Raw genomic sequence first — 26,844 nt, forward strand, 5'->3', positions numbered from 1 at the left:
CAAGGTTAATGTCCATTCTAGTATTTAAAGTCCTAACTGTGGTAGCATGAGGTTAGCTATGCAATTTTAGAGAGCATGTTGCTGTTGGGAAGCTCATTTCTTGTAATAAAAAACCCTCTAGGGTTTTGACATGTCCATATGCTATCTGGGGGTCAGACTTCCAGGGGGTCACCAACTCGAATCCCGCCTTGCCGGGGTGTATGCTACACCAGTGCATGGAGCTTGGCCTGTAAATGGGTGCTGTGGAAACGGACACAGTCAGCCAAGATGGAACTATACAAGTTACTAGAAAAAAAGGTGTAACACAATTTAGCATGTGTACGTTCTCTACTACACTCATACTTATCTTGAGAGGCTCGCTCTGTTTAACTAGTGACATGTTTTCAGTAGCTTACACAACTGTGTTCAGCAAACACTCCGTTCTTATGCCAGCAAGTGTCGATAAGGCAGTCTGAGCTGAGCAGGATTGTTAAGATCGTCTGGTTTCAAAAGGGTGTCAAGATTTCGTGTAACCTACTTTTCTTGGTTGTCCATACACTCGTAATGTAGGCCTAAATGCAATTTCTGTTTTATTGCTCTTATTGTGCTTAGTGCTCTTATTTTGTACAGTTATATTTGGCCTCGATAAAAAAAACTAAAAAGAGGCAATAACTAAAATGGATGGGAACTAATGGAAGTGCTTGTGAGCGAATTGCCTCTCTGTAAACTGATCTTTTCTCTTTTTTTAAGGATGATTTTGCTTGTGTGAGCGTGTCCCCCTCCATTGTCCTAGTGTTTATGGGTCCCATATTGCACAACAGCGTCCGTTCATCCTCAGTTGGCCCCTAGCCTTCAGTACCCACTCGCTCTGCTCTACTCGTCTGCAGCGCAGCAACCAAGTTGGGCTGCACACTGTTCTGAGATGCTTAGTGGGAAGGACCCCCGGGGGTGGGGTGTTCTCTGATAAGCATTTGCCAAATCTATTTCTCACTCAGCCCTTTGTCATCCCCCTGATGAATTTCAGTGTTGTTGTGTGCCACCTCTGTATTGCCTATATTCATATAGCTCCCATGTGTTTATCTGGATAGCTATGCATTGTGTTGTTACTTGCACTCACCACAACACACACACACACCCCCCCCCCCCCCGGCATTGTCCTATCAAGCCAAATAGAATTTAACTGCCCTCATGAAGCATGAAATATTGAGCTTTGTTTTGGCTCTGGCAGGTATTTAAACTTCTGATATGATCCAGACCACCGTCATTAAATCGTCAAAATGACGCAATGTTTCATTGCTGCCCGATGCCAGCATGGCATGTTTTTCCATTCAGGGATTCCAATATTTGTCTCTCTCATAAACACTGGTCATCTGGGTTGCCTGTAGTAAGTCTTCATTAGCGTTGACGTAGATGTGAGGTTGAAATTATTTTGCCTAAAATGACATGCCCAAATCTAACTGCCTGTAGCCCAGTCCCTGAAGCAAGGATATGTATATTCTTGGTACCATTTCAAAGGAAACACTTTGAAGTTTGTGGAAACGTGAAAGGAGAATATAACACAATAGAGCTGGTAAAAGATAATAGAAAGAAAAACCAACCCTTCATTTGTATTTTTTTTTTGTACGATCTTTGAAATGCTAGAGAGGCCGTAATGTATTATTCCAGCCCAGGTGCAATTTAGACGTTGGCCACTAGACGGCAGCAGTGTATATGCACGGTTTCAGACTGATCCAATGAACCATTGCGTTTCTGTTCAAAATGCGCTCTCAACACTGCCCAAATGTGCCTAATTTGTTTATTAATAACTTTTCATGTTCAAAATTGTGCACTCTCCTCAAATAATAGCATGGTATTCTTTCACTGTAATAGCTACTGTAATTTGGACAGTGCAGTTAACATAAATTCTTGTTAATCATTTTGCCAATATCAGATATGTCCATGTCCTGGGAAATGTTCTTGTTACTTACAACCTCATGCTAATCGCATTAGCCTACGTTAGCTCAACCGTCCCATGGATGGGACACTGATCCCGACGAAGTTTTAAAGAAGTCTTCTTGGTTCTCATTTAGTTCTCAGCTATTGCCGCATGAATGTAAACTAGGTGCCCTTAACCCCAACCATCTCGATCTGTCAGGCCCGTGGGTACCCTGCAACAGGCTGAATTTGTTGATCCATTTTTACTTTTTTGACACCCGTCTTCTACTTTGCTCCAACTTATAAATACCAGCTAAATGTGTACTGCCTTGTTTTACAGTTCACTGTTAGATTCTTTCCCAATTCCTTTGTGCAAGAATATCTTACTTGGCCTTGTAACTTTGGCTCGTGATTCGAAACAGAAGGTTTGGCCAGATATCTTCTTGTCCCTCAGCTTTGGTCTGACCTTTCCTCCAGATTTTTTTCGATCTGACCAAGGAGATAAGGTAATGGGGGAACCGTGGTAGGTTATCTGGAAAATAATATTGAGCAAATTTGGGTGAGGAAGGGGTGCGGCGCAGAGAAATTGCATAGTTGGATTCTGCCCCCCCCCCCCCCCCCTTTTCTATCAGTAGTGTAAAGAATTGCATGGCAAATTGTTGTTTTTGAAAATCCACCTGCTAATGTCTACAGCTGGCTCCATGCCTGAGCTAGTCTGATTTAAAAAAAACAGCTTCCAGTGCCCAGCCCTTGCTACACAATACACCACCACCCTGCCCTAGATTCTGCTAAACCCAAGCCAAACTGCTCGCCACTGTCAAGTCTTCTGGAAGTGTATGGTATTTGTTGGTTGAAAATGCACTATACAGTGCCCTCCACTAATATTGGCAAAACGGGCTGTTTAATTTTAAATATTTTTTTCTTGGTCTTTCATTCAAAATATTCACAAAATTCTAAGCTTTTTAATTAAAGTAAAACAACTGAAAGAAAATGTATTCTTAAAACAAATATTTTTCTCATGTGTGCCACAATTATTGGGACCCCTTCATTCAATACTTTGTGCAACCTCCCTTTGCCAAGATAACAGCTCTGAGTCTTCTCCTATAATGTGCAATGAGGTTGGAGAACACATGGCAAGGGATCTGAGACCATTCCTCCATACAGAATCTCTCCAGATCCTGAGGTCCATACTCGTAGTTTCTCCTCTTCAGCTCTTCCCACAGGTTTTCTATGGGGTTTAGGTCAGGGGACTGAGATGCCATGGCAAAACCTTGATTGATTGCTATGGTCGGTGAACCATTTTTGTGTTGATCTTGAGGTGTGCTTTGGATCATTGTCCTGCTGGAAGATCCAACCACGGCCCAGTTTAAGCTTCAATGCAGAGGCAGTCAGGTTGTGATTTAATATTTGCTGGTACTTGGAGTCCGTGATCGCATGTATCCTATCAAGTTGTCCAAGGCCTTTGGAAGAAAAACAGCTCCACTACAACAAAGATCCTCCACCATACTTAAGTGGGGATGAGGTACTTTTCTGCATGGCTAGCTTTCTGTCTGCGCCAAACCCACCGCTGGTATTTGTTTCCCAAAAACCACATTTTGGTCTCTGACCATAGAACCTGGTCCCATTTGAAAGTTCCAGTAATGTTTTGCAAACTGTTGGCGCTTGAGTTTGTTGTTTGATGACAGAAAATGCTTTTTTTATGGCAACCCTACCAAACAGCTTGTGGTTATGTAGGTGGTGTCCGATTGTAGTTTTTGAGACTTTCTGACCCAACTAACGTCTGCAATTCTCCAGCTGTGATCCTTGGAGATTTTTGGGCCACTCTAACCATCCTCCTCACTGTGTGTGGGGTCAATATAGACACATGTTAACAAATCGGCCCAGAAGAGTACATCTCCAGTTGCTTTAAACAAATGTATTATTGTACTGATAGTGGAAATTGGCATTTTCAACGGTTGAGGTATTTTCTAATAGCCATTTCCTGACTTGTGCGACAGAAAGTTGTTGAGCTGCACATCATTACTGTATTCTCGGGTCTATGGCTTACTATGGGAATTTGGCTTGTGTCACCTCATATTTATACCCCAGTGAAACAGCAAGTCATGGCTTACCACTTAAGTGTTCCTAATTACTCAGGTGAACTTAAATGTAAAATATGAAAGGGAATATACTCCAGTTAGGTTTTCAGAATAATTTCTAGGTGTGCCAATAATTGTGGCACATGTTTCAGAGATATTTTTAATTTCACATTTACAAGGTTTGATTTTTGTGAATGTTTTGAATGAAAGACCAAGAGGATGAACAGCAGACATCTTTTTTTCACAGCCCGTTTTTCTCATATTTACTAAGGGTGCCAATATTAGTGGAGGGCACTGTACAGTTGAGTGTGGTACAGGTGAGTGGGACCATACCGTAATAATGTCTTTAACGCGTTGCCAAGTTTTGCTGAGGTCTTCAGATGACCCTCCCCCCACTTCAGTGTTCGCATGAGACTGATGTTGAGCACTTTCGCACAGCTAAGCCGCATTAACTTCTCTGCGCTACAGATCCCTTTTTACGGGATCACTTAAACAACCGCTAGAATTGCAGGGCGCCAAATGCAAAAATATTACTAAAAATATTTATAATCATGCAATCACAAGTGAAATATACCAAAACACAGTTTAGCTTGTTGTTAATCCACCTATCGTGTCAGATTTTGAAAATATACTTTACAGCGAAAGAAATCCAAGCTTTTGTGAGTGTAGCTTTCAATGCTACAACAGCTAGCCTTATATTAGCTTGGTCACGAAAGTCAGAAAAGCAATGAAATTAATCGCTTACCTTAGATAATCTTCGGATGTTTGCACTCACGAGACTCCCAGTTACACAACAAATGTTATTTTTGTTCGATAAATATTACTTTTATCACAAAAAAACACCATTTGGGTTGCGCATTAGGTTGAGAAAGCCGTGTTCCATTCGTCAAATTCCAAAAAGTATCCGTAATGGTCGTAGAAACATGTCAAATGTTTTTTATAATCAATCCTCAGATTATTTTTAACAAACCTAATCGATAATATTTCAACCGGACCGTAACCTATTCATTAAGAGACAAACGGAAAATGGAGAGCTCCTCTCGCACGCACAGGAACTATTCGGAGGACACCTGACTAGTTATGAAAAATCTCGTTCATTTTTCAAAATAAAAGCCTGAAACTATGTCTAAAGCCTGGTCACAGCCCGAGGAAGCCATTGGAAAAGGAATCTGGTTGATACCCCTTTAAATGGAAGAAAGACGGTCCAGGAAACACAGTTTAAAAATATATATATATCACTTCCGGTTTAGATTTTCTCAGGTTTTTGTCTGCAGAATACTTTTTGTTATACTCACAGACAATATTTTGACAGTTTTGGAAACTTTGGAGTGTTTTCTATCCTAATCTGTAAATTTATATGCATATTCTACGATCTGGGCCAGAGAAAATGTCCGTTTACCTTGGGAACGATATTTTAAGAAAAAAAATTCTGGCCCCTAGCGTCAAGAGATTTTAAGAGTCCCTTTTTATAATGAAAGAATGGTGTTAAATTAAATTAATCTACTTTCTAAATGTCCTCACATTGAGGACTGAGTGGATTAGACTCAAATTTTAGTGCCACTGTCTTCATCTGTTTTTAAGAATTAGTTTCAAATAGCAAAAAGTTTAAAAACTGACGGGGGGGTTAGGCGAGCCATTTCTGTAAAAGGATTTTGTCTAGTGGTGAATCAAAAATAAATAGATATATATCCAGAAACTTTCTTTGTAACGTTTCGGCACTAGGTAGTTAAGTGGAAGTCTTTTTGGGGTTTCTCAAACTCCCCCTCTCACCGCCTCATGTGGCCTAAGCAATTTGAGGTTACAAAGGTTGACATTTTTGAAATGCCATGAATCATGAAAAATGTAGGACTTTTTTTCTTTTTTCCTAGGGAGTTTGCCTCAGCTTTCCTCCTCGACCTAGATTGTAAGCAGCTCTGATCTGAAGTGATGGAATGCACAGCACAGTGCTTGTTTGCTGTCGTCTAGTTCGACAGACTTACTGCAAGTCTGCACAGCAGGAAGTTTGTCTAGATGAGACAACCCAACTTTTCTTGAGGGGCTGACTTATGGCCTAAACTCACTAAAGGCCAGCGTGTTGTGTTTCATTTCAAAATATATTGTTTTGAATTATAATGACCGAACCGAACCTGGGCGGGTAGTCTGCTTTGACGCCTCACTCAGTTCGAACATTTCTAAATGTGTGCATTTTTATCGCTGCCGCTTGTAATCACACACAATAATGAACGTAATTAATCACTTTTTTTTACATTTTTTTTAGGTCATTTGAATTAGAAGAGGTAGGCTTTGGGTTCAGGCTTCACCATACGACCAATTCATCCACTTATGGAAACAGTCACTATGAGCAAAGATAATTGGAGGTATCACTCACCTGCTACAGTAGCATACAGCTCTGTTTGTCCTGTCCTTTCCATCCGCCTCCCTCTGCTTGCTTCGCCCGCCTGCTTCTGGTGAGCTTTTTTCTTTATTTGAAGGTAGGTCATGTAGATGGTGACAGTTGGGGCCACTCCAGCTACAATGTGTTTTACCACTGATGCACCATCAATACAAACGGGTGTCAATATACGCCCAGGCTCCCACTGTGTTTCGTTTGCTGTGCATTCAGCACTTTTGAATAGCCGTCAGGGTATTGATTCGCTGTTCCTAATAGGTCTGCATCAATTCCTCTTCGCACTTTTGTCTGTGACGAGACAAAGGGCAAACGTTTGGTTAAAACCCAGTGCTGCTCATTCACTCAATGTTCCCCCCCATAAAAATCACCAAGGCCGTTTTCTTTGTGATTGCCTCCATTGAAAACTTGTAATCAGACGAGTGTTTGGGGATTACTTGACTAATCAGGATATTGATTGATTGAAGGCAGATTGGGTTAGTAGTGCAAGGGTCTTAAGGTGGGTGGTCGTCTAGGGCAGGAATTTTTGGGTTGTGTGACAGGTGGCGAAGAGACTAATTGATTAATGATCATGGTGATGTATGATCCATCCCCCATTATTCTTCCCCCACATTTTTTAAAAACAGAACTAAACAAAAAGCAGAATCACCCTGAAATCATTTACAATCAGACCAGTAAAAACTCCAACAGTTTTCTGCATATGACAGAGAGAGGAAGGAGTACCATTCCATCCAGGCCTTTGTGGTTAACTTTTTTGTGAATGCAGTTTAAAAAATGACCAACCTCTCATTATTTTAGTGGCACATGGAACATTCTAATCATCATACTGACCATTATTAAATTATAAACATATGATTTAGCATCTTGTTAATTTTTTTTACCTGCCCTGTGGGCAAACATTACGAAATGTAATATTGGTGCAGGAATAGTGTCTACTTCTAGTGGCTGGACAAATGTCATCCTTATTGTGTAGCTTGATTTCATGTTTGATACTGTTGGCTTTAATTCCGAAAAGCGAACAAGAATGACAGGACAAAATGCCAAATGGTGAGATGTATTGTGGCAAAGTTGAAATCCCTCTATTCATCATATGATTTTGAAATCTGAGAAACACCTTTATCTCCACCTGGTCACATTCTGTCACATCTCATTATCACAGAGTATTAGGGGTCCTGTTGGAGTGGGCTGTGTCTCTCTAACAACCATGGTCTTTGTGGTTTGAGGTTCAATAGGGGTATGTTGTGTGACCCTCCCTGTTTGTTTTGAAGGGTCTGAAGGACAATGGTGGTCTGGGGCCTTGCCCTTGATTTGGCGTGAATGTGCATCTTTAGATTGCAGCACTGTCCTCTGGGACGTGGGTGTGGGGGCTAACCACCGAGAGCCAATGGTCTGAGGGCGGGCGTGTATTTATAGAGTGGGTCTGGTTAAAACAACATGCTGTCTGTCTAATGCAGTCTCATGGCTCTCGTCACAGGGCTACCGTTTCCAAATCACTCTCGGTGAGGAGACTGCTGTCGTAACCACACTTCGCCCCCCGCCACATTCGTTTATTTACACTTTCATATTTCACAGCCCAACATTGCAGGGTGCCACTGTCAGAATGAGTTAGAACACATCCGAAGTGGACGAATGTATCTTTTGAAAGCTGTGACTCCGGCTTCCTGTTGAGGAACCAGTCCCTTGCAGGTGGAGCCCGCGCTGTGCTCCCAATCGCCCTGCTGTGTTATCATTTCAAACCCTTGCGACGGCTACATCCTGATTGAACCGAAATGGTCAGGGTCACGGCTATTGGGTTTCATTCTGAAAGCAGATGTATGCGTTTGGCAGCCGTCCAACCTGCCCTTCCCTTAGTGTGTTAAGAGATTAGCGTCTGCAGGAGCGTGGTCTCCATCAGCGAAGATGTGATTTACCCCCCGGCTACTCATGTCTATTCTTATCAGTGTTGGTGCGGAGCCTATTACCCAACCACATTCCCAGCCACATGCAGCCTGTAAATGAAGCCATGAAGGGCCTAGTGGGTCAGCAAAACGCCAGCCGTTACACGCAAAGCTGACATGCTGCACCAGCAGCAGCTGAGGGGAACTCCACTGCCATATAGGACACGCCTGCAAACAGGAAGAGGGTGCTGCAGTGAAGCTAGCAGGTGAGTGGCAGCTGATTGTCAGATTGGAGACATAGGATAACAGAGGGAGTGGAGAACAGCTCTTACACACTAACTCACTCCACTCCCATTGTGATGTCAGCTAGCTAGTAGTAATTAGAGCCCTGCACGGGCGTGAAATTTAAGCCAGAGCCCTACCCATGCCCACAACTTTCAGGCCCTACCCAGGCCCGATTTTGCTTCTTCCAAATGTAATGCCCTGCCTGAAACAACATTTGTAAATCCATTAGCTGCTCCTCTCTGTAGCTCACTCCCTGCATGCAGGCAGCTTGCTCTGCCAGAGATAGTTTTGAGGACATGGAGAAACTCCATTGGAATCGTATTAGCGCCCCTGCGTTGTCAATGGGACACGCGGTGCATTCTGGGCGATTCTGGGACAAGGAGAGCTCTCCAAGGAGTGAATGGGAGTCAATTGGACACAATATCAAAAACCGAACATTAGCATGAATTTTTGTTAAGAACTGTTAGCTACTTTTCGTCACACAACTCAAAGAACATTATTTTCTGTGAAATAATCTCTCCGGTCTTATATTTGATGAGGTTGAAGCATTTCTGACATGTTATGATCTTGGCCAGATATTATTGGACTGCCGAGCACGAACAAATAGCAAAATGTTAGTGATCAATTTAGTAATACCCGAGCCCTTCCCGTACCCTAGTTATTGATGAGAAAACAGGCCCTAACCGGATGTATAATGTCTGACTCAGGTAGAGTAGCAGAGCTTTAGTAGTAACTAGCTACTGCTTTCTGTTTTAAAAGAGCAAGGACAGGGAAACTAGCTTACAGTGCTTATTTGACAAGGACCCATTTTCCATTTTAAGTGGTTGGCCCTGGTCACAATTCTTAACTGCAGTCCAAAACCGCTTTGTTATTCTTAAAGATTCAACTAAGATATCAATTAAAGGATGTCTTTTCAGATATCCCGGGCTGCAATTAATGTCATGTTGCTTTTGGTGAAGTACGTCCTGGCACATGCCAGTCTTCCGCTGAAAACGTGGCATTTTTCAAGGTCATAATTGTCATTTGACTGTTCCAATTTTCATTTATGGCTGTACATGTTTAAAAACTCGCTCTGATTTAGTAACGGCTTCTTTAGCGTAAGAAAAACAGCATGCATCTGTACAAAGCGTCCCATCCAACCACTATCTAACACATCGCCGACTCCCAGAGAGATTGGGAGGGAGTGGGAGATTGTGAGTGAGGCGACTGCTACTAGCACTGCCACGGTACAGAAAGCGGGGGAGAGACTGAGTGAGGCTGCAGCATGTGGATAAGGACCAAAGCTCCCAGTTTAAGGGGCTCTCTCACAGAACTGAGGAGCTGCAATCAATTGACTGGTAGATTTCCTCATCCCAAAGAAGGGCAGATTGACATTTTTGTGGTAAGCCCGAATTTGTCGGCCCTGTCAAACTTGGCGTGATCAATCTTTCCTCGTATCTAAGAGGCAGCGAGCGCCTATTTGTTTTTGTGCGTTTTGAAGTCTTGCGTTATGTGCCACTGTTTATATTAAGGGGTTTTGTGGTTATTCTGTTTGGGAGAACTGTGTCGGCTAGTTTTTCCTCTTTCTAACCTGCTCTAGCCCTGCCCCCATGCTCCAGCCTGCAGCCAGACGAATGCCAGCCCGTCTAGACAGACTGCATCCACAGAGAATGTCCATGTGTCTAAACTATGGCTGACAAGTCGCCCATTAGGGTAGCTAACCACATTCTCACTGGTCTGGCATATGGTTGGCTGGGGTCTCCTCTCTTTATGTCCTTTCGTCATTGTTTTCTCTGACTTTCATTCGTGGTATTTATGTGAAATGTTACTGATTTCACGGACGCTATGTAATACGCTGGGGGCATTGTTTTTTTTTACTCTTGCCCAGTATTTCTAAGCCCTGGTCCTGGGGACCCAAAGGATTCCACATTTTATTTAATTTTCCCCCCCTAGCACTACACACCTGATTCCACAAAGGTTTGGTGATGAGTTGGTTAGTGCAGTCAGGTGTGTCGTGCTAGGGCAAAACCCAAAATGTGCACCCCTTTGGGTCCCCAGGACCAGGATTTAAGAACCAGTGCTCTTGGCTAATAGGTTCCAATGTCATATGATATTTAACCCTAGGATATATCACTTCCTCTTAGTTTGGTTCAGGGTTTAAGTCTACAGTCAAGGCAACATTTAATTTGAGTCTGAGAAGAGTCACAACGTGTTTAGTTCGTGAGTAGCTCCTGCAGCCGATGTGTAACAAATGCCTTTAATGACTCTCACTGTGTGGGTTGTCAATTTAATTCAACCGACATTCACTAAATGGGATGAAAAAAGGAATCTCGTGCGTATTGGAACACTCGCGGCCATTCTCATGATGTCACTATGTCTGGAATGAACATTTGAAACGTAGTTATTGGACAATTGCGCTTGGATGGAACTTTGAGAATTCAGTGTGGAAATAAGACTCTTTTTAATTTCACTGCTGTAAAACAGTATATCGGCAGATGTATTGAAGTTTTGCCCCCCCCCCATAAATAGGAACATATCGGTCGTGCTCTATTTTCTATTGGACTCCTGTGTGTTAAGTTACGTCGGTCCTGTTTACAGAAAGTATTGTGGAATTTGTATCTTATGAAAGGCCAAGTGGATCCAAGCCCATTGTGTGGAACTAAGAACAGCTATTGAATTGTGGCATTTCATGTGACGCTCACTCAAGTTCGGCTATTGTGATTTCTTATACGTTTCTACGGTGTAGTTGTTAATAGTACAGATGTTTGTGTTCTTGCAAAAGCCCGTGCCCTTGAATGTTCTGATTTTAGTATTGAGCGATTTCCATGAAACGTAAGGGAATGTTTTTGATTTCTTGTGTAGCCTAACAAAGAACACTACAAAGGTATTCTGTGGTGTCTTATGAATGCTAACACTGGAGGTGTGCCGTGTAGTCCGGACAAAACGAGTATCGTAACGGATAATTCTCTGGATAAGATTATGATCAGAGTAATTTTTTGTTGTTGTAATTATCTGTGATCGAAAAGGAGGGGGAAAAAAAGAGGTTTTCGGGTGCCAGCATGCATCTTTCTCATGTCAATCGAGGTTACTACATGGTCTAAACAAGTCAACTTTACGTTTACTTAAGACGTTTACTATCAATGTGCATAATATCTAACAAAGCGGGGCCAGGGTAAGGGGAAAAATCTGAAATGCCGATGTGCGTTCTGACTGATGGCGAACTTGTCTGCCCGCTGCAAGTTGAGGAGACACAAGTCAGACACTCTCACCACGGCGCGGCTCATTTGCAGCAGCTTGTTTGGTCTATAAACATGCAGAGATAGTGGTTTTGCAAACCTCTACTTAGGCACATTAATAATTTGATCACGACTGTCAATTTACGAATACGAGTATGGCCATCTGCACACCCCTAGCTAACACTGATAGTTGAGTGGCTCTCTGCTCCATAGTCTGTTGGCAGTTAACTTCCCCTAAAGCTGTGGAATGCTGGGACTCCTTACTCCTCTCTGGGTGCCGTGTGACAGTGGCCCACCCAAATCTCATCACTGAAAAGAGATTGCTTCCTGTTTTTGTTTCACACCAGTCTCCATATCTCGTCCCCCGCCATCTTCCATCTTTTGTTTTCCTCCCTCTTCTTCCTCCGCTTCCTCCGGTCGCATGCCCCTTCCTGTGTCCTTGTCTGACCCTCCTTCACCCCCCCCCCCCCCCCCCCCCTTTACACACCTATCTCTACACTCTCTCAATGAAGACTAACAGTCCCAGTGCTTGACACGGCTACAGTGTCTGGACTGTAGCCGGTCAGCATAAGGCTTTGAGGAGTTGAGGCCATTTCCCAGCCACCTTTTTGTCTACTGTAGAGTCTGGCCAGGCTGAGGAGAGGTTTAGGTGGGACAAACCTAACCCTTTCACATATGACATGGGTGATGCTCATGTGAAGTACTGTAATGTTTGACATGTCTGAGCTCTGACACTGAACTGGAGGTGTTTTGAATGTAAACACTTTTAGCCCTTTGTGATCACTGTAGTGCTCTGATTAAAGATACTTTAAAACGTTGGTTTTGTTTTGCATCCTTCCTCCATTGCAGTCTGTTAGGAGCAAGAGTGTGGGGGAGGATGGGGTGAGGAAGGGTCTTCTCCTGACTCATGGAGCCCCTTACAATGAATGCCGAAATAGTAAAAAATCCCGAGAGCATACAAGCGAGAAGGCCTCGCTAGCTAGAGACTGAACAGTCTGGACTTCCTCTACTGGAGCTTTGGGGCGCCTCCTGACAGGATCTTGGCAGCAGGAAACATAAACAAATTCTCTGTGGCGTTCTAGAGTGGCGGCTTGCCGAGGCTCTCCCTGTTACCATACATGCACAGCTCAGCGTGGGCCAGCTGTGAAGAATAACAAGCTCTTAAAGGGCCATGTGCCCCCCTCAAGGCCTTAAAGGGTGGCTATACCACTTCCACGGACCACCGTGTCATAGACTACAGTACAAGCACAGATTACAGAAGCGCTGTACTGCAGCCTTGTTTCAGTCTGATGCGTGTTGCTGTGCGGCCCGTAGACGTCTGCTGAGATTCCGAACAACAAGGCAAAACTCAGCCCGGATGAGGGAAACTACAGTATAAGGGCCCCAAAAATTGAATTATTATTTATTTAAAAAATAAAAACATGTTTGCAGAGCCAGCAAAGAAGTGAAATAGGGGGGGAAAAATTAGCAATGTTCCAGTCTGGGGATGTGGAGCGAGGAAGTCCAGGCCCTGTAATCCAGTATGAAAGAAAGAGCCCCTAGTTCCACACCCGATCTGCTCTCTCTCTCTCCACTTAGCACTGTTTTGTGTGTGAGCGCTAGTGCCCCGGTCATTGGCCAAACCCAAGAACCCAGATCGCTGCAACAGAGGGCCCACAACCACACTACTAAAGGGCGGCGAGGCGGGGAGACAGAAGTTGTTATATAGTGCTGTGGACGGCCAAGCCAAAAGGGATCGATCGCTATAGCCATGGGAGCTCAGCAGCACTTCAGCAGAGGGAGGGGGGGTGGGGGGGGGTTAGATGGGGATACAGCGCCGGGGCCCTGCCTTGGCAGCCCAGTGCAAAAACTGGTCAAGTAATTTGCCTTGCTTTTTAATAGTCACTGCGTCTCCACAACATCATCCAAACGCACAATTTTCATCCAACTACTAATGATTGTGGCAAGATATGCAGTGGAGAAGAGGGGGGGGGGAGAATAGTGAGGTATTATATTTTAGTGGATCTTGGTGAGTTGCTGGTCTCTGTCCTATGCTGCTGGAGCAGGGCTGGGCTGAACAGCCAGCTACACATCCTGCCTACATTAGTTAAATTTGCTGGCCTATTGAGAGGGCCTGCAGATCTCAAATAACCTGATAGATATCAAATGTTATTGGTCATGTACACATTTTGAAGATGTAATCGGGGGTGTAAGCGAAATGCTATGTTTTCAATCATAGATTCCTGATGGTGATGACAGGTTTTTAAATGTCAAGTAATAAACTAAAAGGGTTTGATCATACGTTAACCTTATCTCAATTTTTTTTTATCTCCGATCAAATGACAAAGGCTACATAGTATTGTGAATTGGCACAGACACTAAACTTGTTTTTAAAGCGGAAAAGCTCCAGTAGACGAGGGAGGTAGTGACAGCGTGGAGGGCCACAGTTGTACTCAGGCCTACTGCGCACATCTCCCGTAATGGCCGCCCATAGCTCTCCGGCCCTCCTTCTCCACACTCAATTCCGATCGATGCACACCTCGCAAAGAGTCTCTGGAGGGTACTTCACATCCTGCTGTGTGTCTGCTGTTCAATGTGTGCTCACTGTGATGTTTGTGTGCAGGCATGCGTGATTGCATGTATTGAACATATTGTCCAATCACGTTAACAGACCGTGGCTGTATTGGAAAGGCATGCAACAGTCAATAGTGGCAGAGCAAATAAAGCTTAACACAAAAAAAGGTGCCGTCACAATTACCACAAACTTTATCACATGAGGACCTTACTAGAGCAAATAAGACACACCGAAACCATTTCACAGTCCACATTATTTCACATCCATTCAAAAAACAGAGGGAAAACAACAACTCTTAAACGGATGAATCAATCGAGGAGCCACATGAAACGGTGCTTCTTATTGTTAACGGTTGATTTATTGAAGGTATTTGCTGCAATGTTTACTCATTTGTTTCGTCACTGAGCAAATTTCAGGTCTGCAGAGCGCAAACATGAAAGTTGTGAAAATTCTGTGCAACTTTGAGCGAGCGTTTACTAAGAACACTGAGACTGTACCCGCGTTAAGTTGCAGTTTCAGACAGTGGTCAAGTACCCGAGTAGGCCTACCATCAAAAACAGTGGAGAAAATGCATCCCATAACATTTTAACATGGAAATAGCTGTTCTATCACTCCGCCTACAGTACCAGCCAGTGTGTGGTGTTCAATGTAGGCCTAGTGTACATTCCACATGCAGGGCTTGACATTAACCTGTTTATCCACTTGTCCTTCAGACAAGGAAGTGACTGGATGTTTTGTTTGCTGCAGGAAACCACTTTACAAAATAAAATGCTTTATTATTCTCATACCATTATTACAGAGAATCAGACAAATTATGCTACCTTCTGCCTATTGGCTACCTAGCTTATTCAAGCGTGTCTCAAAATAGAACGCTGCCCCTTTAAGACAAAAAAGCTGTTTACGTGCCTCCCGATGGGCGCAGCGGTCTAAGGCGTCACTACAGACCCGGGTTCGATCCCGTGCTGTGTCACAACCAGCCGTGACTGGAAGTCACATAGGGCGGCTCACAATTGTCACAGCGTCGTCCGGGTTAGGGGAGGGTTTGGCCGGGGGCGCTTTACTTTTCTCATCGCGCTCTAGCGACTCCTTGTGGCAGACCGTGCACCTGCAGGCTGACTTCCGGTGGTCAGTTGAACGGTGTTTCCTCCGACACATTGGTGCGGCTGGCAGGCGGGTGTTAAAAAGTGCAGTTTGGCAAGTCATGTTTCGGAGGATACATGACTCGACCTTCGCCTAGCCCGTTGCGGAGTTGCAGCAATGAGACAAGATCGCAATTGGATATCACGAATAAGGAGGTAAACAAAAAAAGTTTACCTGACTCGCGTTTCAAAGATGTCTGGAAATGTACATGTTTTCTGCTCTTGTAGGAAGCAATCACTCCCCTATTGCTGACTACAAATGATGTATAACTGGGCTAATCACTCACTAGCAAAGGATATGAACAAAATGTGCACACGTGGCTACATGCAGCTCTTGCTTTAATCTTAAAACAAGCGCATCTACTCACGACCATTCATGCTGTAAACACAGTCCAAAGTAAATGGCACAGATCCATATTGCAATTATCTATTTGCATATAGACCTATTGCAGCTCTGTTTGTTTATGCTGCACCGGTCTGTGTAGTATGTGCTGAGTTGTGCGTGTCAATGCAATAGAATCCTACTCTGATGCGTCAGACCCGGGTTTGATCCCAGGCTGTGTCACAACCAGCCTAATCTCTTGCATACGGTAGTTATTTTGCATAGTTTCCGTAGGTTGCATTGAAAGTGGCTAATATTGCATTGATTCGATCACAATTGCCACAGTAAAGGGAAACGGTGATAGTGTTAACAGAGAGAACTCTAAAATAGTGTTCACCAACCTTTTTCTGAGTCAAAATGCAAGCTGAGATCTACCGCTCAGTTTTTGTTTAACATGGCTTACATTTTTCTATGCTACAGTACTGTTTTTAATTTTTTAATAATGTTACAATTAGGTTTGTGCACTAAGCTATAAGCCCAATAGATTATCACTGCATATGTGACTAGTTTCAGGAAACTAGGGGTATGTTGCGTGTCAGTACTTCACAGGAGTGCCATTTGAACGTAAACTCTTTTAATTAAAAACGATATATATATATATATATATTTTTTTTTTTCTCTCAAATGCGTGGGCTGGACATGCTGAGAGATGAGTTTGGATTGGTCTGCCCATAACAGTAGGTAATCCTTTCTAACGCTGCTTTTTTGAAGGATATCACGTAGTAGAACTGAATGAGTGTTGCGCTCCACTTTCTGGAGGACTGAGTTTTGAAATAAGCAGAATTAGAGTATGATGGCTAAGGAGATGGAGAAAATTCTAACGTTTGATTGCAAATATGCAGATCGATTTGAAAAGAGACCACACTGAAGGCTCCGGATTACATCTTCAAACTAAGGGCAACAATGGCATCCATGACCGAGGGTGAAGCATCCATCCATGTATACGGTAAGAGTCTAGCTAGCTACATTTTCAGATATTACAGATATTAAATTATTCTAATTTTGTCAGTCGTTTTCATTTCAAGTTAGTGTACTGTTAGCTGGCTCGCTAACGTTACGTGTATGATCTGTGTAGTAACATTGAACCTGGTAGGTTAGCTACCTGCAGATTCATGCAGAGTAGTAACGTTAGTTGGGATTATGGTTAATTGTTTAGCTAGCTAGATACTTTTCTAAACAAAAGACTCCACTATGCAAGTAACTAGCTGTCGATAGACGTAGCAGAATAACTGACGAGTTTACGAACACTCAACACCCGTTGAATATGGCCGGTGTCAGTAAACGTCGGGATTTTTTAAATTTTTTATTCAAATGTTGCCAGCAGCAAAGTTGCAGTCACCAACACTCTGGATACCATAACAATAGCCTAACCAGCTCTGCTAGGGTGAGTAAAATGGTCAGTGAGCTGTTCTCTCATTTGTCTGGAAGAAGCTAACAAGCTAGCCAGCTAGCTTGGGTGCTTGACTGCTGCTGTTAGGTCAGAACGCTCGGATCAACCCTACTTTTCGGCCAGAGCGTCCAGTGTGCGCTCCGAGAGCGTAACGCTCTGAATTTAGGAACGGGCAATCTGACAATGCTCTGAGTTTACAAATGCCGAGAACACACTCTGGCACTCCAGATTAAATTGAACAACACACCGTAGAATAAACCAGCCTTTAGTTTTGATCTTTGGTTGTTTGGTACAAACCTCACATGTGCATCCTTAAAGAGATGGGTGGGGCTAAAGCTTTAAAGGGTGTGAACGATCCTGAGTGGGTGTAGACAAAGCAGAGCTCTCCAGTAGGTACCAAAATAGTCAAGGGCCAATTTCTCAAAAGTGAGGTTACAAGTTTATGAACTTTCAAAGCAGAATTACTTTCCCTTTGTTCCTCAACTGTACTGTACGATATACATTTTCTAGTTCTGAGTCTCTACTTTTATCCAAGGTTAAAAAAACATTTTCAAATTTTGCTACGTAAGACATACTCGAGCCGGTTGGTCACATATTGGCTTTGCTTGAATTGCCCCGCAAATACATTGTTCATGCCATTCTGTAAAATTAAATAAAAAAATGTGAGGTAGGCTATATGGTCACCAGTAATAGATCCATTGTTGTATTACTTGAGGCACAGCTGAGTGTTTGCTCACTCAGCTGTGCCTCACAAGTAATACAACAATGATTTTTAAATAATTAGCTTTTAATTTTTTTACCGGGCTGATGGAGCATGCATCTGATGGTCAGTCTCAGCGAGGGAGAGGGCAGCAGACTGAGGGTCCGCCTCTCAACTCAACATCCCTCCGCTTTCTCTTTCCTCCACTTAAACTGACCAAAAAGGGACACCGTCTTCCAACTGATGGCGAGTCGCACCGCATTATTTCTGCCTCGGACACAAATTCATGTTAAAACTATGAACAGAGAAGGTGAAATATTCCTTGATATAATAAAATATCCAAGCCGCTAATAACACAAGCTAATAAATACACTTTCCTACTCATTCATTACTGCTGCAGGGCTTGTTGTAGCGCTGAGTGGAAATAGGAAGAACGTGCATTTTATGGCTTATAAAAGGGTTGAATACAAAGTGTTGACAGTGCTGAGTAAACTTAAACATGAACTCAGTCATAAAAACAGCAGCTCTTTGCTGTATTCGTTGACAGTCTCTCTCTAGTCGAGGTTTTAAACATTTTGAAGTCTCACAGTATCAACTTTGCTGTAGCTTTCTTTTATGCCTGCTACGTTACTGCAGACACTTTTTTTATTTCACATTTATTTAACCAGGTAGGCTAGTTGAGAACAAGTTCTCATTTACAACTGTGACCTGGACAAGATAAAGCAAAGCAGTTCGACACATACAACAACACAGAGTTACACATGGAATAAACAAACATACAGTAGAAAAAAGTCTATACATTGTGTGCAAATGAGGTAATATAAGGGAGGTAGGGCAATAAATAGGCCATGGTGGCGAAGTAATTACAATATAGCAATTAAACACTGGAGTGATTTATGTGCAGAAGATGCATGTGCAAGTAGAGATACTGGGGTGTAAAGGAGCAAGATAAATAAATACAGTATAGGGATGAGGTAGGTAGATGTGCTGTTTACAGATGGGCTATGTACAGGTGCAGTGATCTGTGAGCTGCTCTGACAGCTGGTGCTTAAAGTTTGTGAGGAGATATGAGCCTCCAGCTTCAGTGACTTTTGCAGTTCATTCCAGTCATTGGTAGCAGAGAACTGGAAGGAAAGGCGGCCAAAGGAAGTGTTGGCTTTGAGGATGACCAGTGAAATATACCTGCTGGAGCGTGTGCTACGGGTGGGTGCTGCTATGGTGACCAGTGAGCTGAGATAAGACGGGGTTTTACTTAGCAAAGACTTGTAGGTGACCTGGAGCCAGTCGGTTTGGCGATGAGTATGAAGCGAGTGCCAGCCAACGAGAGCGTACAGGTTGCAGTGGGTAGTATATGGGGCTTTGGTGACAAATGACATCGCCGAAGTCGAGGATTGGTAGGATGGTCAGTTTTACGAGGGTATGTTTGTTAGCATGAGTGAAGGATGCTTAGTTGCGAAATAGGAAGCCGATTCTAGATTTAATTTTGGATTGGAGATGCTTAACTTCTCTGGGATAGGTGGCAGTATTTTCACGTCCGGAAGAAAAGTGTGCCCAAAGTAAACTGCCTGCTACTCAGGCCCAGAACTTAAGATATGCATATTATTAGTAGATGTTGATAGAAAACAATCTGAAGTTTCTAAAACGGTTTGAATCATGTCTGTGAGTATAACACAACTTATTTGGCAGGCAAAACCCCGAGGACAAACCATTCCGATTTTTTTTTTTTTTTTAGGTCACTCAATTCTTTGGGCATCCAGATTTCTAAGGGACCGTCTTGCAGTTCCTATCGCTTCCACTGGATGTCAACAGTCTTTAGAAATAGGTTGAGTTTTTTCCTTTGAGAAATTAAGAAGTAACACTGTTCAGAATGAGGCGAGAGGGAAGTGTACTCTTTGTTAGAAGCGCGTGACCTGAAAGCTAGCTACACTTTGTTTTCCTCCGGTATTGAACACAGTATATCCCGTCTTCAATTTTATCGATTATTTACGTTAAAAAATACCTAAAGTTGAATTACAAAAGTAGTTTGAAATATTTGGACGAAGCTTACAGGTAACTTTTGAGATATTTTGTTGTGCAAGTTGGAACCGGTGTTTTTATGGATCAAACGCGCCAAATAAATGGACATTTATCGACGGAATTAATCGAACAAAAGGACCATTTGTGATGTTTATGGGACATATTGGAGTGCCAACAGTGTAGCTTTCATTTGGTATATTGAATGTGTGATTTCATCAAAGTTTAATTTTTATAGTAATTTATTTGAATTTGGCACTCTGCATTTTCACTGGATGTTGGCCAGTTAGTAGTGTCCCACATATCCCAGAGAGGTTAATGTGAGTCGAAGGAGAGTTTACAGTCTAACCAGACAGCTTGGTGTTTGTAGTTGTCCACATATTCTAGGTCAGAACCGTCCAGAGTAGTGATGCTGGACTGGCGGGCAGGTGCGGGCAGCGATCGGGTGAAGAGCATGCATTTTAAGAGCAGTTGGAGGCCACGGAAGGAGAGTTGTCTGGCACTGAAGCTTGTCTGGAGGTTTGTTAAGTGTCCAAAGAAGGGCCAGAAGTATACAGAATGGTGTCGTCTGCGTAGAGGTGGATCAGAGAATCACCAGCAGCAAGACTAACATCATTGATGTATGCAGAGAAGAGAGTCGGCCCGAGAATTGAACCCTGTGGCACCCCCATAGACTGCCAGAGGTCCGGACAACAGGCCCTCCGTTTTGACACACTGAACTCTTATCTGAGAACTAGTTGGTGAACCAGGCGAGGCAGTCATTTGAGAAACCAATGCTGTTGAGTCTGCCAATAAGAATGTGGTGATTGACAGAGTCGAAAGCCTCGGCCAGGTCGATGAATACGGCTGCACAGTATTCTCTTATCGATTGCGGTTATATCGTTTAGGACCTTGAGCGTTGCTGAGGTGCACCCATGACCAGCTCTGAAACCAGGTTGCATAGTGGAGAAGGTAAGGTGGGTTCGAAATGGTCGGTAATTTGTTTGTTAACTTGGCTTTCGAAGACCTTAACCGCAGGGTAGGATAGATAAAGGTCTGTAGCAGTTTGGGTCTAAAGTGCCACCTTTGAAGAGGGGGATGAACGCAGCAGCTTTCCAATCTTTGGGAATCTCAGACGATACGAGAGAGGTAATCTGAGCCATTCGATTGGTCAGCAGTAAGCCAGATTTGCTCTCCGTGCCCGTCGGGAAGGCAGAGTTTGTACTTTTAGACACATGAAATGGTTCAAAATGGCAACAGTTCACCTACCCGGCGCGTAGGGCAGCTTTTATCTCCTGCACCTACCGCCAAGAGCCTGAGACTTTAAAAAAAAATAGGAACAAGGCTTCATCGTTGTTGTTTTTTTTACAGAAATGTTTTGCGATCGACTAGGAATGCCTTGGAGATCAACCGGTTGGTGCTCTAGCCTGCAGTCTTGGGGATACTATGCATCCTCGCACGGGTGCAGTATAAAGGGTACATTGCTCCCACCTCTGTTCCTCCTTACCCAGCTCAGATCGAGTCCACCCCTCTGTCTCTTCCCGTCTTCTCTTCCCTTTGTCTCTCATCTGGTTCTGTGTTTTTGTTAGAGGACACTTGATTAATGATGACAAAGACCCCGATAGAGCAGAGCTAAGGTACATAAAAACGCAAGTTCTTCAGATAGCCACAAGAGAGGAGAAATTCATGACAGGGCTTCCTCTGCTGTATTAGGCCCATGAACATTTTATATAGCCCTTACTCGTGTGGAGAATGAGTGAGTCAAGTCAACATTTTATTTATGCCATTTGCTGTGCGTGTGGAGATCTCAACAGTTGCTGTGTCATGTGAAGAGTTGTGTTAGTCTGTGCACATACATTGTAGGTATAGGCACTAATAATACCCACCATTATTCGCTTTCGTCTTTACTAAGCCTATGTTATGTAGTCTATAGGTAATTTTTTTTCTCTGTACAATGAAAATACATTTCAACACTTGAATGATTCTGTTCAACTTTAGGCGCGGGGGGGGGGGGGGGCAGCATTGACGCAACTGACTAATTGCCTGCCTTTCCAAGGACAACATGCTTTTCCAGGAAATATCCGACTAATAACAAGCATGTGCTCTGCTCTTACAGCTTTCAAATGAGTGTGTGGTAATGTACCACACGAAGAAAAGGACAATGGGGAACAATGCTACGAGAGGGTGTGAAATGTGTGCAGTACTATAATAGTAGTCGCCACCACTCGTTATCCTTCAACTTTTATCGGCTATACTCGTTTCCCTCCGTCCGGCGTAATGATGTTTTTACCGTGTCGGACAGCGTATTTACTCGCCGTCACCGCTTTACCCTCCCATGTGCCTCTGCTTGGCTGAACAGATGACTCTATACAGCCACGGATGAAGGTACGACTGCTATTTTTATCCCTTCTATTTCATCCCCCTGTCCAAATCGCCACTGATGTGGCCTCGGCACTGTGCTCTCTCCCTCTTTTCCCCGGGGGGTGTCTGTGCTGTGACTTTTTTTTAAATCCTTTTTTTTGTCCTTTTTTTCCCTTCTCCATTTCTCACCCGTGTCCGTTGTTTTGCGTTAGTGTCCGATTTTATGCATGCACCTTGTGCCTGATTGCAGTCCTCTGTTTTGTGTACATTGCATAACCACCTGCTGCTTCCATGGCTAGGGGTGGTACCCTCTCCTCTCCTGCCTCTTCTGTTCCTCGGCAGCAATCCAGATCATCCCTCGCTCGCTCCCTTCCTTCCTCACTCCCTCCTCCCCTGTTCCTGAAACCTTGCGTCTGCTCAGTTGCGTTGTCTCTCTGTGTCATTAGCTGCCGAAGAGTGTGTGTTCTTCCAGGCAAAGTTTCACTTGACTGAGCATGCTACTTGCAGTAGCAGGGGCTCGGTATATTATTACCACAAAGCTGTTGCAAACAGTATAAACGAGCCTCTTTCCTCAGGAGCCTGGAGTGAACACAGGGCAGGAAGCCTCTTAACAACATCCACACCACTCAACCACTCTCTTCCTGGGTATTTTGGGCACTCAACCTTCGCGGTCCGAGGGGAGGAATGCACTGTGGAGGATGTTCGGTCTTCCTCACTGTGTTTGTGACAGTCAGAGGCCTATTTGGATTGGGTCAGGTTTCAGGGTTAGCACATGTGCTGGAATGGACCTCTTCCTCATTTGCACTCTGACCCCCAGGGGTCATCGTCCATAACCACATGAAACATGAATGTCACTTGCCCTCCTGCTAAAGCTATTTGTCTTCTCCTGAGTAATTTGTCCACATCCCAAATCCCCACCTGCTTCAGGCTCACACACACACACACACACACACACACACACACACACACACACACACACACACACACACACACACACACACACACACACACACACAGTCTTTACACCTCAAAAAGCAAAAGAAAGAGGATTTCGACGACTCAGATTGTTCTGAAATCATATCTGTTAGAAACATACGATAATTTAGTTGAAATATAATTTGATCTCTGATAAATGAAGCTAATTCATTACACCCAAATTGGTAATTTTTGCATTTTTACTAATAGGATTCATAAAATACCTAATATCTGATTTGGACCAAACCTTTTCTTTATTCTTTTCTGACAATGAGTTCGACTTGAGGAATCCTAATAAATGGGCAAAAGCCACCCAGTGATTTCCCCCATGCCAAACCCACCCCAACAACACGTGTTTATATTATCAGTGTTCTATGTTTGACAAGTAGTATGGAGCTGCGGCTCGGAGTATTGGAGAAAAGAGAAAGGGGGATACCTAGTCAGTTGTACAACTGAAATGTGTCTTCCGCATTTAACCCAACCCCTCTGAATCCGAGAGATGCGGGGGGCTGCCTTATTCGTCATCCATGTCTTCGGCCTTTCTAGGGAGTTTTTCCTAGCCACCGTGCTTCTACACCTGCATTGCTTGCTGTTTGGGGTTTTAGGCTGGGTTTCTGTACAGCACTTTGAGATATCAGCTGATGTAAGAAGGGCTATATAAATACATTTGATTCAGCGCCCGGGGAACAGTGAGTTAACTCCCTTGCTCAGGGGCAAGAATGACAGATTTTTACCTCGTCAGCTCGGGGATTCGATCCAACAACCTTTCGCTCTAACCTCTAGGCTACCTGCCACCCCATTTTGTTTCTTCATCCTATGTAATGTATTCTCAGTGAATTTGATGTTTTATTTTTTTTCTGTTCAGAAAAATTGGTTGAGTTTGTCCCATCCTACATCCTGATATTTTGCCAGGTTCTGACTACTAGATGTTGCTGTTCCTGCTATTAGGTGATTTAAACCAAACAACTTCAATGACTAATTTCTCTGAACGGGGGACAAAAACATTGTCACAATTCACTGAGAATACATTACATTGGTGAAGAAACAATACTTTGAGCTGCAGCGCCGTACTACTTGTCAAACATAGAGAATGGATACTATATACTCGTTGTTAGGGTGGGATTGTCGTGGGGGGTCCGTGCATGGCTTTAGACCACTTCTTTAAGATTCCTCGGGTCTTACTCAAAGTTTAGTCCATATTGGATGTTAGCTACTATATTTATTGAATATTCTATCAATTAAAATGGCCAATTTGGGTGAAATCAATTGGCTTAATTTCTCACGTGATCAAATGATATTTCAACAAAATGTTTCTGGAATGCTGTTTCTGTTACATAGATTATTTTAGGACAATCTGAGATGTTGGGTGTCACTGCTTGCTGAAATGACATATAGCGACCAACATGCACGCGCGCAACCGCACGCGCGCACACACCCTCCCCCCCAATCCGAAGATAAACTCAACCGCTCCACTTCAAACAGCATCCGCGGAGCAGGGGAGCTCATTCCACCATCCCTCCCTATCCCTCAGGAATAAAAACTGTCGAGGGGCGAGATCTTATCTACTCCCATTGCTCTATATCAAATCCTGATTTCTACACTCTACAGGCGTTTTTTTATTTTTTTATTATTGTCAGTGTCTTTTGACACATCCCCAAAGTCATTACTATAGTGAACGATTGTCCAAATGATCAATGAGGTCAGTTAACCTTTGACTCTCTGACCTTAACTTGATTCATGTGGTCATCTAAAGATTCCTGTGGGCAACAGAGATGCACTCGCATCTAGTAGTAGCAGCCGACTCATTGGTAGTAGTTGCTAGCCTAGTCTCACCACAAACGCATCGAGCACAATAAAAAAAATCCATGAGGCTGTTTTAATAAACATACCAGGTAACATCCCTCCTACCTTTATTCGAGTACACAATAGTTGGTTAAACCATTACGCTACAGTGCATTAGAAAAGTTTTCAGACTCCTTTGCTTTCTTCCACATTTTGTTACGTTACAGCTTTACTCTAAAATTGATTACATTGTTTTTTCCCCCCTCATCAATCTACACAATACCCCATAACGACAAAACAGGTTTATAGAAATGTTTGCAAATGTATTAAAAATAAAATATCACATTTACATAAGTATTCAGACCCTCTACTCAGTTGAAGCACTTTTGGCAGTGATTACAGCCTCGAGTCTTCTTGGGTATAATGCTACAAGCTTGACACACCTGTATTTGGGGAGTTTCTCCCATTCCTCTCTGCTGATCCTCTCAAGCTCTGTCAGGTTGGATGGGGAGCGTAGCTGCACAGCTATTTTTAGGTCTGCCCAGAGACCTTCGATCGGGTTCAAGTCTGGGCTCTGGCTGGGCCACTCAAGGACATTGTCCCGAAGTCACCTCTGCATTGTCTTGTCTGTGTGCTTAGGGTTGTTGTTCTGTTGGAAGGTGAACCTTTGCTCCAGTCTGAGGTCCTGAGTGCTCTGGAGCAGGTTTTCATCAAGGATCTCTTTTTACTTTGCTCCATTCATCTTTCCCTTGATCCTGACTAGTCTCCCAGTCCCTGCCGCTGAAAAACATCCCCACAGCATGATGCTGTAACCACCGTAGGGATGGTGCCAGGTTTCCTCCAGACGTGACGCTTGGCATTCAGGCCGAAGAGTTCAATCTTGGTTTCATCAGACCAGAGAATCTTGTTTCTCATAATCAATCTCCAAGCATGCTGTTGTGTGCCTTTTACTGAGGAGTGGCTTCTGTCTGGCCACTCTACCATAATGGCCTGATTTGTTTGAGTGCTACAGATATGATTGTCCTTCTGGAAGGTTCTCCCATCTCCACAGAGGAACTCTGGAGCTCTGTCAGAGTGAACATCGGCTTCTTGGTCACCTCCCTGACCAAGGCCCTTCTCCCCCGATTGCTCAGTTTGGCCGGGCAGACAGCTCTAGGAAGAGTCTTGGTGGTTCCAAACTTCTTCCATTTAAGAATGATGGAGGCCACTGTGTTCTTGGGGACCTTCAATGCTGCAGAATTGTTTTGGTATCCTTCTCTAGATCTGTGCCTCGTAACAATCCTGTCCCGGAGCTCTGCTGACACTTCCTTCGACCTCGTGGCTTGGTTTTTTGCTCTGACATGCACTGCCAACTGTGGGACCTCATATAGACAGGTGTGTGTGTGTGTGTTCCTTTCCAAATCATGTCCAATCAATTGAATTTACCACAAATTGTATAAACATCTCAAGGATGATCAATGGAAACAGGATGCACCTGAGCTCAATTTCGAGTCTCTTAGTAAAGGGTCTGAATGCTAATGTAGATATGGTATTTTCTGTTTTTTTTAAATAATTTAATATTTTGGTATTTTATTCCACCCTTTTTCTCCCCAATTTCGATCATGTCTCATTGCTGCAACTCCCCAACGGGCTCGGGAGAGGCGACGGTGGAGTCATGCGTCCTCCGAAACATGACCCGCCTAACTGCACTCCTTAACACCCGCCAGCTTAACCCGGAAACCTGCCGCACCAGTGTGCCGGAGGAAACAACACTGTTCAACTGGCTACCGAGGTCAGCCTGAGGGAACCCTCCCCGCCACAAGGGGCTGCTAGAGCGCGATGAGCCAAGTAAAGAC

General features: G+C 43.6%; 1 protein-coding gene across 3 annotated transcripts in view; it reads left to right on the top strand.

The window, feature by feature from the left end:
• The window catches only part of LOC129860364 (retinoic acid receptor alpha-like), a 221,807-nt gene that overhangs the window by 24,353 nt on the left and 170,610 nt on the right, over positions 1-26,844 (top strand). The window contains exon 2 of one of the 3 annotated variants that reach the window (XM_055930705.1): positions 16,652-16,755. The exons of the other annotated variants lie outside the window; for them this stretch is intronic. The gene's annotated coding sequence lies outside the window, so the exon portion shown is untranslated. The remainder of the gene's footprint in view (positions 1-16,651; positions 16,756-26,844) is intronic. 3 annotated transcript variants of the gene reach the window in all.

The sequence above is a fragment of the Salvelinus fontinalis genome, chromosome 8 (assembly GCF_029448725.1).
Source record: "Salvelinus fontinalis isolate EN_2023a chromosome 8, ASM2944872v1, whole genome shotgun sequence".
Taxonomy (NCBI): Eukaryota; Metazoa; Chordata; class Actinopteri; order Salmoniformes; family Salmonidae; genus Salvelinus; species Salvelinus fontinalis.